The following is a 12,500-nucleotide window of genomic DNA, read 5'->3' on the forward strand; positions in this document are numbered from 1 at the left end:
GAACAGGAAGTATGTATCGATGTTTTAAGATCAAAGGAATGACGTTATGGGCAGACTACCGCTGTTTTGAGCCAAGTACCGCCGCTGTGAGCTATCCGTACAAAACAAGAGTCAGTTATTGTGATTAGGGAGTATAGAACAATGTTTAGGATCAAAGGAATGGTGTTATGGGCCGACAACTACTGTATTGAGCCCTGTATTCTCATTTATCTTTCTTTCTTTTTTAATAGCCCATAAAAAGAGGAAAAAACATTGCTCTGAATTCGGAATGCCAAGCGGGTTGACCTTTCAAGAGGAGCTTATCAGAACACCTCTCCTCCCGAAATTGACCTCTCTTTTGGCCACTCCTCTGAACTCTTTTTATAGGAGCAGTGATTTGCGGGCTATTTTTTCATTAGTTTTCTTTCTTTTTTTTTTTTTCCTTTGAGCTGTTTCCTTTACTGTAAAAAAAAAAAGTCCATGTCCTACCCCGGCGGTACTTGGCTCATAACATCGCTAGGGTTGAGAGGCGCCAGCCAATACGCGAAGAGCCGGTCACAACAGGCAATATGAGCAACGTGGTATGCGGGCCGCAGTAGCACGGGAATAACACGCACTGCACAATACACATGATTGGTTCGGGAGGGCGATGAGGGAGTCCCAGCTTAATATATGGAGCTGAAAGCACGATACTTGTTATCTTTGGCGAAGTTATGGAGTCGAATTGTATAGTTTTGATTCGAGAAAGCGATAAGGGAGTCTAGGCTTAATATATAGGGCTGAAAACACGGTATTTGTAACCTTTGGCAGAGTTATGGAGTCGAATTGTCTAGGTTTGGTTCGGGAAAGAGATAAGGGAGTCTAGGCTTAATATATGGAGCTGAAAACACGATACTTGTTATCTTTGGCGGAGTTATGGAGTCGAATTGTATAGTTTTGATTCGGGAAAGCGATAAGGGAGTCTAGGCTTAATATATAGGGCTGAAAACACGGTATTTGGAAGCTTTGACAGAGTTATGAAGTCGAGTGATATTGTTCTGGTTTGTGAATGTGATACGGGAGTCCCGGCTTAATATATAGGGCTGAAAACACGATATTTGTAACCTTTGGCAGAGTTATGGTGTCGAATTGTCTAGTTTTGGTTCGGGAAAGAGATAAGGGAGTCTAAGCTTAATATATAGGGCTGAAAACACGGTAACCTTTGGCGGGGCTCTGGAGTTGAAATGTTTAGTTTTGTTTTGGATTCTCATTATCTTTTTAATACCTTGTCTAGCTCTCGAAATATAAAAATGTGTTTCAAATTCATAATGAACTAAAATAATAAGGAACAAATATACAAATGAAAATAAAAGAGAAATAAAAAGTAAAACAAGAAATTTTGGAAAGAATATGAAAACAAAAACAAGATATGAAAACACTTATTTATTTATTTATTTATTTATTTATTTATTTTACTTTCGGCCTGTTGCACCGGTAGGCTACCTTGATTGGTCCTGCTGGTCGGCCCGAGACTGTTCGTGGAGCAGGCTAGTGTTTAAAGTGGCGCCGTCTTGTTTTAGCTCACGCTGCCCCCAGGAATTCATCTTTTCTCCACTGTATAAAGCTTTCCCAGAATCCGGGTTGTTAGGTGCTCTTCAGGAGAGCATATAGAGACTGTTCGTGGAGCAGGCTAGTGTTTAAAGTGGCGCCGTCTTGTTTTGGCTCACGCTGCCCCCAGGAATTCATCTTTTCTCCACTGTATAGAGCTTCGCTAGACTCCGGGTTGTTAGGTGGTCTTCAACAGAACATGTGGGTATTTTTAGGCCAATCGGCGATGACTGGAGACTGTCAGCTTGTACCGGTGGGCGGGACTTGAACCCGGCTCCTCCAAGACACCGCGCCCGAACGCATATTCCCGAAGTCTGTACGGGTATGTGCCGCCTACTCTTCAACGGGGCAGGATAGGTTAGGTTAGGTTAGGTTATGTAAGGTTTGGTTTGAGTTAGTTGAGGTAATTTTGAGTGGGAATCGCAATGAGAGTATATTCCAGAACGGCCCGTGGTTAGAAACAGCCGAGCGTCTTCACTCAGGGACCGCATGCCCCAGAGACTTCAGGAATATGCCGCCCGAACGCTGAGGTTAAATAAAGAACAAGACAAGCATGACAGGCATAATCCCCGTGATAATGTTAAAATATATATAAAACAATGTCCGTCAACACTAACTCTATGCGCTCCAAGTCTCTCTCGCCTTTGATCTGGACTCGTCGAAGGTTCCCGCGCGCTCCTGTTATTGCCTCATTCCTACAATCGGCAATTAAGGCCTGTAATTGGCCCGCCGAGTAATTAGTCTGCCTTGGAAAACACGACAACATTCACGAGAGAGAGAGAGAGAGAGAGAGAGAGAGATGGTTGTATGTTTGTCTGTCTGTGCCTGTGTGTGTGTGTGTGTGTGTGTGTGTGTGTGTGTGTGTGGGTGATGATATAATTAGTCAAAGCGGTGATTGGACCCAATTTTAACATAATCGGTCAAACACACACACACACACACACACACACACACACACACATACACACACACAACCAGCATCTCTCTCTCTCTCTCTCTCTCTCTCTCTCTCTCTCTCTCTCTCTCTCTCTCTCTCTCTCTCTCTCTCTCTCTCTCTCTCTCTCATTAATTACCCAACACTGCATTACGCGCATCTTCCGGACTCTCTGCCAACGTGCAATTTCGGGTCCGGTTCCAGTTCGGTTCCGGTTCCGGTTTCCATCTTGACCGGTAGGAGGAGGAGGAGGAGGAGGAGGAAAGAGTAATGCGATGGAGAGAAATAAAGTTTAGTAAGTGCTTAGGAGGAGAAGGAGGAGGAGGAGGAGGAGGAGGAAGGGAAGAAGAGGAATGATTGGAGATTTTTCTACGTTTCTTTCCGTTACTCTCTACTCTTTCTCGTTCCTCCTCCTCCTCCTCCTCCTCCTCCTCCTCCTCCTCCTCTTTATCCTTCTTCTCCTCCTCCCTTTCTCCTCCCCATGACCCGCATGACCTCCTCCTCCTCCTCCTCCTCCTCCTCCTCCTCCTCCCCCACGAAGGTTAGAACAACAAAGAGCAAAGTCTGTAAGATCTTCCTCCCTCTCTCAGTCTTCTTCCTACCCCCCTCCTCCTCCTCCTGCTCCTGCTCCTCCTCCTCCTCCTCCTCTCAATTCCTCTCTCAATCTTCTTCCTCCCCCTCCTGTACCTCCTCACCCTGTACCATACCCCCCTTCCTCCTCCCCCTCGTCCTCCTCCTCCTCCTCCTCCTCCTCTTGTTTACATTCTCCGGGGCCGCATCCTCCTCACAGTATCCTAGTTCTGAAGGGTTTCATAGACGGGTCTTGTGGCGAGGGCGAAACGGCGAAGGACTGGCCCCCTGCGGCACGCCACACCTCTCCATTACAAGGGAATGTGCGGGGCGAGTTAGGGGTGAAGGGGTGAAGGCTTTGTGTGGGGGGTGCTTGGTACGGTGCAATAGGGGGGTGATTTGTGGGGGGGGCTAAGTGCAGGGGGTGGAAGAGTGTTGTGGGGGGCTGTGTAAGGGGTGGGGTGAAGGCTTTGTGTGGGGGAGTGCTTGGTAGGGTGCATATGGGGGGCGGTTTGTGTGGGGGCTGAGTGTGGGAGGTGAAGAAGTGAAGGTTAGGCGTGGGGGGTGGGTTAGGGTGGGGTGAAGGCTTTGTGTGTGGGGGAGTGCTTGGTAAGGTGCATATGGGGGGGGGGTTGTGTGGGGGCTGAGTGTAGGGGGTGAAGGAGTAAAGGGTAGGTGTGGGGGGCTGGGGGTGTTTGGTTCAATTGCTTTCTGTCGCCTGATTTTCCATGCTTATATGCTTCATTCCATTTCTTTACGTTGCCTGGTTTTCCAAGCGTATATGTTTAATCCAATTGCTTTGTGTCGCCTGGTTTTCCATGCTTATATCTTTCTTTCCATCTTTACGTTGCCTGGTTTTCCAAGCGTATATGTTTAATCCAATTGCTTTGTGTCGCCTGATTTTCCATGCTTATATGCTTCATTCCATTTCTTTACGTTGCCTGGTTTTCCAAGTGTATATGTTTGATCCAATTGCTTTGTGTCGCCTGGTTTTCCATGCTTATATCTTTCTTTCCATCTTTACGTTGCCTGGTATGGGATGAATGAGATCGCCGTATTCACGCAGATTCTTAACATTTTTCGCCATTCCTAAATTCCATACATTTCCAACTATATTTCCCTTCCTATTTGCGCCATGATAACTGACCAGTGATATCAGTTAATAGATATTGCTTCTACCATTTTTAACCATGGAAATACGGTTTAGCATAAGCTCGTAGGAAACAGAGCCTGGCTAAGGGGGGGAGCTTGTGATACAGGCGGTCACTTCAGCGGCAAAAATATAGCTAAGGAACAACAGAAGGGGAAATATTTGTCTAGGAGTAACATGTGTATTAGAAGGGCCACGTGTTTATAGCTGTGTGCCAGTCTGCTTCTGAGAAAGTGATGAAGGTAGGAAAAATAAGATAAAACTATAGCTAAGGAACAACAGAAGTCAGTATTTGCCTATGAGAAACATGCATATTAGTTGGGTCTCTGTGTTGATCTGTTGGTGCCCGTCAGCCTCTAGGAAAGTGATGGAAATGAAGAGGAAATATATAGCTAACGGATAACAGAAGAGCAGGAGCAACGGGAATATTGATAGGCATAGGCATTCATCTTAGCTTGACCGTCAGTTTCTCAGTAATAGTGGAAGTAATATGCAAAGGAAACATACAATTAACGAAAAAAAGAGGTATAACCCAAAAATTAATGGGCCTACGTGTTCATCTTTGCCTGTACGTCAGTTTGCAAGATGTAGAGGAAGCAAAAAGCAAGGGAAACATATGCTTTATTTCATCATTATTAGCGGGCCGAGGTGTTCATCTTTGCTCGGCCGTCAGTTACCCAGAAGTAGTGGAAGGAACAAGACACTATCTCAGGGCGCATCAGACGGGCCTCGCATTCCCCGCTGCGTGCCTAATAAGTGTCTCAAGGATGAATAACAGGGGCGAGAGCAATAAAGGAGAGGGGGAACAGAGGAAAGGTGGGAAGTGGCGATTGTCAAGATTAGCACCTGCGAGAGTGTCAGAGAGGTGATATGAGGGACGGCTAGGCAGGTTAATTATGAGTGAAAGGTTTTTTTTGTGTGTGTGTTTGTATGTGTGTTTCTTTCTTACTTTTTTTTTCCTCTTGGATGTGTATACGAGGGTGAAACAGAGAGAAACAGAGAGAGAGAGAGAGAGAGAGAGAGAGAGAGAGAGAGAGAGAGAGAGTCACACCTCCCCTCCCCCAAAAAAGTCACACAGTCGTAAAGAAAACCGAAACCAACACACACACTCACAAACACAAACAAACACACAAACTTCCGGTAATTACTGTATTTATATTCACTTAATAATTAATGAGGAAAAATTTAAGCTAATATCCAATACATAATTGTATTGGTATTCTGGAACACACTTAATCTCGTAATACTCTCTCTCTCTCTCTCTCTCTCTCTCTCTCTCTCTCTCTCTCTCTCTCTCTCTCTCGCCATAAATAGCCATGAAAGTGGGTTGGTTGAGAGTGGATGAGTGAAAATAACAGGAGGAGGAGGAGGAGGAGGAGGAGGATGTGTCGGAAGATTAAGTGATCATATATTATTTTCAAGAGCAATATCCAAAGCAAGGTATGTGTAACTATTGCTTTCTGTTGCCTGATCTTCTAAGCGTATATGTTTCACCCAATTGCTCTCTGTCGCCTGCTCTTCCAAGTGTATATGTTTGATCCAATTGCTTTCTGTCGCCTAATCTTCTAAGTGTATATTTTTGATCCAATTGTTTTCTGTGGCCTGGTTTTCCAAGTGTATATGTTTGATCCAATTGCTTTCTGTCGCCTAATCTTCTAAGTGTATATTTTTTATCCAATTGTTTTCTGTGGCCTGGTTTTCCAAGTGTATATGTTTGATCCAATTGCTTTCTGTCGCCTAATCTTCTAAGTGTATATTTTTTATCCAATTGTTTTCTGTGGCCTGGTTTTCCAAGTGTATATGTTTGATCCAATTGCTTTCTGTCGCCTAATCTTCTAAGTGTATATTTTTTATCCAATTGCTTTCTGTGGCCTGGTTTTCCAAGTGTATATGTTTGATCCAATTGCTTTCTGTCGCCTAATCTTCTAAGTGTATATTTTTTATCCAATTGTTTTCTGTGGCCTGGTTTTCCAAGTGTATATGTTTGATCCAATTGCTTTCTGTCGCCTAGTCTTCTAAGTGTATATTTTTTATCCAATTGCTTTCTGTGGCCTGGTTTTCCAAGTGTATATGTTTGATCCAATTGCTTTCTGTCGCCTAGTCTTCTCAGTGTATATTTTTTATCCAATTGCTTTCTGTGGCCTGGTTTTCCAAGTGTATATGTTTGATCCAATTGCTTTCTGTCGCCTAGTCTTCTAAGTGTATATTTTTTATCCAATTGCTTTCTGTGGCCTGGTTTTCCAAGTGTATATGTTTGATCCAATTTCTTTCTGTCCCCTGATCTTCCATGCTTAAATATTTCATCCAATTGTTTTATGTGGCCTGGTTTTCCAAGTGTATATGTTTGATCCAATTGCTTTCTGTCGCCTGGTTTCCATGCTTATGTGTTTCATTCCAATTGCTTTCTATCGCCTGGATTTCCAAGTTTCCATGTTTGCTCCTTCCTCTTCCTCCTCCTTCCCTCCTCTCTTATTATCTTGTTATCCGAATATACATCTTCCTTTGCCTTATTTTCTTTGCCATCCATCCACCACTCCTCCTCCTCTTCTTCTTCCTCCTCCTTCCACTTCCTCTTCTCCTCCTCTTCCTTAACGCCCTGTAGCTCCTTGGGGTCCCTATTAGATCGAGGCTCGTGTTCTAGCAAGCCAATATTACCTGGTCATTGGATATTTACTCTCTCTCTCTCTCTCTCTCTCTCTCTCTCTCTCTCTCTCTCTCTCTCTCTCTCTCTCTCTCTCTCTCTATTTCTTTATCTCTCAATCTCTGTATCTTTGTATCTTTGTATCTGTCTCTCTTTCTCTCAATCTATTTATCTATCTAACGTTATCTATTACACACACACACACACACACACACACACACACACACACACACACACACACACTTGCATAACCAGGCCGACCACAGGAACTTCAAACATCTGCTGTGTGTGTGTGTGTGTGTGTGTGTGTGTGTGTGTGTGTGTGTGTGAAGAACAAGGATAGGAACAAAAAAAAAAAAAAAGAAGAAAAAGAAGAACCAGAAGATACAACAAACTTATTAACGAAGAAAACTTTTTAATCAACGGATATTCGCGAAAAACTGCAGCAAGTAACGAAGTCTTGAGGAACTGTACTAATGATATTCTCTCTCTCTCTCTCTCTCTCTCTCTCTCTCTCTCTCTCTCTCTCTCTCTCTCTCTCTCTCTCTCTCTCTCTCTCTCTCCACACACACTCAGCCACACACAAGGGCGGCTCTGTGTTGGGATTATCGGCGGGGAGTCCACAGCGACGCTCACACCAGAGGCAACAATGAGCTTGTGTGATCAGCTGTCCCCCCGCGGCCGCTACCGCCCCATCCTCTGCGCTGAACTGCCCAGACTTTAAGCTAACAGGCGAGAGACGCATAGGGTGTGTGTGTATGCTTATAGGAAAGGGATACATGGATTGGAGAGGCGAAAGGGGACTGAGATCATTAGGGACGAGGACTGTGAATGTAGGGTGTGTGTGTATGCCTACAGGAAAGGAATACATGAAGAGGGAAAGTGCGTGATAGGGGAAAGGAAACGTAGATTAAGAGGAGGAGAACTATGAATGCAATGAGGGTCTTGTGTGCTTATAGGAAAAGAAATATAGGTAAAAGTTTAAGCGTTAGATAAGTGAGATCATTAAGGGAGAGTTTCTGAGTCAAAAGCAAGGTGCATGTGACATATATCGAACTCGGGAAGGAAAAGAAGATCGTGCGTGCTTATAAGAAGGAAATGCATGATCTAGGAAAGTTTGGGACGAGGGGAAGGAAAGTGAGGTCATTACGAGGAGATATTGAGTCATAGAGAAGCTGTCTGTGGAATATACTGAAGAGATAGAGAAGTATATGAAGGCATGAGACGATCGGACATGCTTAACCGGTGATAGCTACGCAACGAAATGAAGTGAAAAATAAACGAAGAAATCAACGAAAAAATAAAAATGAACTAGCGGTGTCTAAACGAAATGGGGAAAAAGATAAGTAAAGAAGTCAACGAATAATAAAAAAGAAAGAAAATACAAAAATTAAATATGGGTCCCATCTCTCTCTTCGGCATTTTGAGAGCACACCCGCAGTGCATCCGGCAGCTCGTTGGGACGGGGAAGAGAGAACATTTGCGGCCCACATATTGGCGGATTGATCTCATAATATTTGCATGCGAGCCGCGGAGACCAGGCAGGGATGTGCGGGGTTGTGTGTGAGGGGGATATATATGGGGAGAGGGATAGAAGGATAGAGATATAAATAGATAGATAGATAGGTAGAGAGTTAGATAGGTAGAGAGAGAAGGAAGGAAGGAAGGAAAGAAAGAAAGAAAGAAGGAAGAGAGAGAAGAAAGAGAAAGGATGAAGGAAAAAAGAAAAAGAGAAACGAAAAAAAAGAAAGAGAAGGAAAAAAGAAAGAAAGAAAAGAGAGAGAGAGAGAGAGAGAGAGAGAGAGAGAGAGAGAGAGAGAGAGAGAGAAGGAAGAATTTCACTATACAAACAAACAAAATACTTATACCGTAAAATGAATGAGAAGCAAATCATAAACACAAACACACACACACACACACACACACACACACACACACACACACACACACACATATGACAGACATAAACACACACACACACAAACAACTACTACATTATAATCCACTCACCACTCAGCAGCTGCCGCGCGTAGATCACTTTATTAGAAGGGAAAGGAAAATAAGAATGAAAACGAGACAAACACACGGTCGCTAATCATGAATGGACATTATCAAAACAGAACCCGAGAGGAACGACGAAGCGAGACCAAACTGAGACGACTGAGACGGAAACAAAAGAGGATCGAAACTGAAACCAAAGAGGATCGAAACTGAAACCAAAGAGAATCGAAACTGAGACCAAAGAGGATCGAAACTGAGACCAAAGAGGATTGAAACTGAAACCAAAGAGGACTGAAACTGAAACCAAAGAGGATCGAAACTGAAACCAAAGAAGATTGAAACTGAAACCAAAGAGGACTGAAACTGAAACCAAAGAGGACTGAAACTGAAACCAAAGAGGACTGAAACTGAAAACCAAACACAGACGACGTTTGAAACTGTGGTATATTATTTTCGGGGCGCGTTGCTGGACTCACTCTTAATAATTCAGTGGAGGAGAAAGAGCGGGGGAGAGGAGGAGAAGGAGGAGGAACAGATACTTGAAGAGACATCAATTGCAGAACATAAGAAGATAAAGAATGAGGAAAGAGAAACAGAAGCAGAAGAAAATACAAAAAGGAAGAGGAAGAAGAAGGAAAGAGTAGCTGGGTGTATGTTTAACGAAGAGAGGTATAGAGAAACACAAAGAAGAAGGAGGAACAGATAGTTAAAGAGACATCAATTGCAAAACATAAGAAGATGAAGAATGAGGAAAGGGAAAGAGTGGCAGAAGAAAATATAAACACAGGAAGAGGAAGAAAAAAGAAAGAGTAGCTGGGTGTATGTTTAACGAAGAGAGGAATAGAGAAACACAAAGAAGAAGGAGGAACAGATAGTTGAAAACACATCAATCCCAGAACATAAAAAGATAAAGAAAAAGGAAAAGGAAACAGAAACAAAAGAAAATATAAACACAGGAAGAGGAAGAAAAAGGACAGAATAGCAGTAACTCAATATTGTAAGCGCAGCAGAGATGGCTGAATGTTTTACGCAGAGAGGAATAGAGAAACACACTGATGACGGTAGTGGAAGGCAAAACGCGACCCTTCTTGGGGGGTATACGCAGGCCTGGCCGTGCAAGTGTCACTATAACCTCGATAATACGACACGTTCCCATGTCTTTGTATTTTCCCGTATTTCGATCGCTGTCAAACATTAGTACCCGTATGTAGCAGGAGAGGCAGGAGTCGCACTGTAATTAGGGGAAGGGGACTTGAGGAGGCATCATCAGAAACAATAAGAGGAGGAGGAGGAGGAGGAGGAGGAAGAAAGAGAAAAGAGGAGCAAAAGAAAATTATAAAAAAAAAGTTCATCGACAAAAAATATATATAAACGTACAAGGACAAAAAATAAAGAAAAATAAGGACATAAAATAAAGAGATAAAATAGAAGAAAGAGGAATAAGGAGGAGGAGGAGGAGAAGGAGGAAGAGGAGGAGAAGGAGGAGGAGGAGTAGGAGGAGGAGGAGGAGGAGGAGGAGGAGGATAGATAGGGCAGACAGATATAGATAGAATGGTATGAATACACACAGAGATAGATAGATATATGGATAGATAGATAGATAGAAAGATCGATAGATAGATCACCACCCTCCATAAATAATAATGTATTGAAATGTAAACTTCTCTTGCCAAGAGAACCAAATTGAGACCGAAAGGGAGACGTGGAGGAAAGGAGAGAGAGAGAAGAGGAAAGAGGAGAGAGAGAGAGAAGGGAAAGGGAGGAGGGATAACGAGGAAGGAGAAAAGGATGGGATGTTGAAGAGAGGAGAGAGAAGATAGACGAGAAAGAGATGGAAATAAAGAAGGAAGGGGAGAGAGAGAGAGAGAGAGAGAGAGAGAGAGAGAGAGAAGGAGGGAGGAAAGGAAGAGAAGATGGGAGGGAAATTTGAGAGGAGGAGAAGGCATAAAAAAGATATACAAGCTTGCGAAGAGAGAGAGAGAGAGAGAGAGAGAGAGAGAGAGAATAATTAGAGGAAGCATAAAAAATGATGTAATCCAATGAAGAAGAAAGAAAACAGTAGAAGAAGAAGAAGAAGAAGAAAACAAAAAAAGAAAGTTAGAGAAGGAGGAGGAGGAGGAGGAGGAGGAGGAACGAACCAGGAAAAATAAGGAAGAGGAACCAACTAAAAAACGTGGAGGAGGAGGAAGAGGAGAAGGAGGAGGAGAAGGAGGAGGAGGAGAACAAGGGAGGAGTTTATGGGGGCGTGAGGAGGAAGAGGAGGAGGAGGAGGAGGAGAAGGAAGCGTAGATTAATGATGAGCAAATATTGAGATGAGGACGTGTGTGTGTGTGTGTGTGTGTGTGTGTGTGTGTGTGTGTGTGTGTGTGTGTGTGTGTGTGTGTGTGTGTGTGTGCAAATGAAATTCCACCACTGTCAGCGAGATACAATTTTATTCTCTCTCTCTCTCTCTCTCTCTCTCTCTCTCTCTCTCTCTCTCTCTCTCTCTCTCTCTCTCTCAGACGCAACACAAGGCAATGCAATCAACAGAAAGCTTGTTTATTTTCTCTCCTTCTTCTTTTTCTTTCAAATTTCTTTTCATAAGCTTCTTTTCTCCACTATAAAAACCAACAGGTATTTTTTCTATATCTTTACAGGTGTTTCCAGCGGCCCCGAGGCAGACGAGAGGTGGAGAGAAGGGACGGGGGAGGAGGAGGAGAGAGCGGAGGAAATAAGAACGAAGAGAGAGAGATAGCGAGAGAGAGAAAGGAGGAACGGAAGGAAAGAAGAGTTGGAAGGTTGGAAGAAGAGGACAGAGGACATACTGGGAGGAAAAGGAGGACAGAAGAGGGGAAAAGGAGGCAAGAAGGGAGGAACAGCAGTGAAGAAGTGAAAAGATGAAATAAAAGAAGAAAACGAGAAAGAGAAAAGAAATAAGTGAATGTATAGAAGGAAAAAACAGCAAAAATAAGATGAAATAAAAGAAGAAAGAGGAGAAACAGGAGGGAGAATAAGTGATTGGGGAAAGGAAAAGGAGAAAAAGAGAGAGAGGAGGCAGTGGATACGAAAGTGAAAAGAAAATAGAAATAAATAAAAAAGAAAGCCAGAAAGAGAAGAGAGAAAGAAAGTTAAAGTAAGAAAAAAGAGAAAGAACATACTGGATAGAGAGGGTGAAGGATTAAGGTGAAAAAATAGGGATATTGACGAAAAAACACAAGTAAAACACGAAATTGAGACAAGAAAGAAAGCAGGCCAGAAAAAGAAGAAAAGGAGAGAGAGAAAAAAGGAGAAAAACATACTGGATAAAAAGAGTTAAGGTTTGAAGCGAAAAAAAAAACGAGAGACATTGACGTAAAACAAAACAAATAAAACGTGAAATTCAAGTACATATAAAAAAGAGCATAAAAAAACATATATAAAAACGAACGAGCAAAGTGTCCGAAAGCTGAGAAAAAGAGGATGTAAAAAAATATAGAAAAGTAAAGTCTGTAGAAATAATAATAATAAAATAATCTTATGCTGGAGGAAAGAGGAAAGAGGATTTAAAGGGAAAAAACTTAACGAACAGAAAGTGTCCTGAAGGCTGAGAAAAGGAGGATGTAAAAAAATATAGAAAAATAAAGTCTGTAGAAATAATAATAAAAAATAATCTTATGCTG

General features: G+C 42.8%; 2 protein-coding genes across 6 annotated transcripts in view; one reads left to right on the plus strand and one right to left on the minus strand.

Moving 5' to 3' along the window:
- The window catches only part of LOC126999553 (uncharacterized), an 88,023-nt gene that overhangs the window by 55,539 nt on the left and 19,984 nt on the right, over window positions 1–12,500 (minus strand). The window lies entirely within an intron of this gene.
- LOC126999557 (QRFP-like peptide receptor) overlaps window positions 1–12,500 on the plus strand; it is a 37,165-nt gene that overhangs the window by 7,672 nt on the left and 16,993 nt on the right. For all 4 annotated transcript variants that reach the window (XM_050862320.1, XM_050862319.1, XM_050862321.1 and 1 more), the window contains exon 3: window positions 11,499–12,500. This exon is cut by the window's right edge and continues 635 nt beyond it. The gene's annotated coding sequence lies outside the window, so the exon portion shown is untranslated. The remainder of the gene's footprint in view (window positions 1–11,498) is intronic.

The sequence above is a fragment of the Eriocheir sinensis genome, chromosome 16 (assembly GCF_024679095.1).
Source record: "Eriocheir sinensis breed Jianghai 21 chromosome 16, ASM2467909v1, whole genome shotgun sequence".
NCBI lineage: Eukaryota > Metazoa > Arthropoda > Malacostraca > Decapoda > Varunidae > Eriocheir > Eriocheir sinensis.